The sequence below is a fragment of the Mandrillus leucophaeus genome, unplaced genomic scaffold (genome assembly GCF_000951045.1).
Source record: "Mandrillus leucophaeus isolate KB7577 unplaced genomic scaffold, Mleu.le_1.0 Scaffold59, whole genome shotgun sequence".
Classification (NCBI taxonomy): domain Eukaryota; kingdom Metazoa; phylum Chordata; class Mammalia; order Primates; family Cercopithecidae; genus Mandrillus; species Mandrillus leucophaeus.
In genome coordinates this window covers 3845284-3846927 of record NW_012106363.1, presented here as the reverse complement: position 1 = coordinate 3846927, position 1644 = coordinate 3845284, and the positions used below count along the sequence as shown (strand labels likewise).

Here is a 1644-nt window from a genome sequence, read left to right as displayed (position 1 = left end):
AAAAAAAAAAAAAAAAAAAAATGTTGTTATGAAGGCTTACTGTCAAACAAAGTAGGAAGAATGTGTTTAGCAATGTTTAGCTGGATGGTGACCCTCCAGTTGTACTCTTGTCCTGGGCCCCACACTGTTTAGGGGCGGCTTGCTTCATTGCTCATTTGCTTCTGGACCCCAGGGCATGACCCACAAAGGCTTCCTCTGCCTGAGGCTCCAGAGTTCCCTGCTGTCTTCACACAGCCCTGGACCGTGGGAAGGTGGGGAATCCCAGAACACATATTTTGCTGTGCTTTTCCCAGACCTCAGACAACATCTCCTTCCCTTGTCACTGTATGATGGGCAAGTGACAGCTCATACTTCCAGTCTCAGCCCAGATCTGCCCTCCCCGGCTCCAGCAGGCTGCCCCTTCAGATGCCCCATGGTATTTGCAAGTTACCTATTAAAAGTGGTTCTTCCACGTGGATTCAGCGCGATGCCCAAATCCAAGCGCGACAAGAAAGTCTCCTTAACCGAAACTGCCAAGAAAGGCTTGAAATTGAAACAAAACCTGACAGAAGAGCTTTGGAAATGTGTGGACACCTACGAGTACCTTTTCATCTTCTCTGTGGCCATTGTGAGGAACAGCAAGCTGAAGGACATCCGGAACGCCTGGAAGCACAGCCCGATGTTCTTTGGCAAAAACAAGGTGATGATGGTGGCCTTGGGTCAGAGATGAGAACAAAGACAACCTGCACGACGTCAGCAAAAGGTTGAGGGGTGAAGTGGGTCTCCTGTTCACCAACCGCACAGAGGAGGTGAATGAATGGTTTACGAAATACACAGAAATGGACTATGCCCGAGCTGGTAACAAAGCAGCTTTCGCTGTGAGCCTGGACTCAGGGCGCCTGGAGCAGTTCCCCAATCCATGGAGCCACGGCTCATGCAGCTGGCCCTGCCCACTGCGCTCAAGAGAGGTGTGGTGACCCTGCTGTCCGACTATGAGGTGTGCTGACTACGGAGCAGGCTTGCGTCCTGAAGTGTTTTGGGGATGAGATGGCTGAATTCAAGGTGACCATCAAATACATGTGGGAATCCCAGTCGGGAAGGTTCCAGCAGATGGGAGATGACTTGCCAGAGGGTGCATCCGAGTCTGCAGAAGAGTCAGACTCAGAAGACCATGACTGAAAGGGACTCAGGACTGAAAGTCGCCTGGAACCTTCTGAGTCTCACTGGACCACGCAGGACTGCTGCCACCCCTCTAGAGACAGCAGCGTTTTATTTGGCTGTAGAGAGGGAACACGCTGGGCACCGACTTCCTGTAAAGAATAAAACTTTGCAGGGTGCCTCCCTAGAGACAAAAAAAAAAAAAAAAAAAAAAGGTTCTTCTGCCACACGGGAGGTTTGTGGACTGCCTCTTTATGGATCAGGACCTTTTCTTGAGCAGGAACTTGGGAGCTCTGGGAGTAGGGAGCGGGCAGGGCCTCTGTGTGGGGCCCAGAGCTCAGTGCTGGGATGATGAGGCTTTGATATCTCTGAAGTCTGCAGGGTTTGAGCACAGAAGAAACTCAAAATTCTAGGGAAAACTAGCTGAGGACTTGGGCTTTGCCCAGGGGTGAAACCACCTGAGAAGGCCCCAGAGAACCAAGGTCTGAGAGGAGGTTGGTGGGAACC

At 51.3% G+C, this 1644-nt stretch overlaps 1 pseudogene; it reads left to right on the top strand.

The window, feature by feature from the left end:
- The first annotated feature begins 466 nt into the window (after positions 1 to 466).
- Positions 467 to 1158, top strand: LOC105553335 (annotated as a pseudogene).
- Positions 1159 to 1644: the final 486 nt, after the last annotated feature.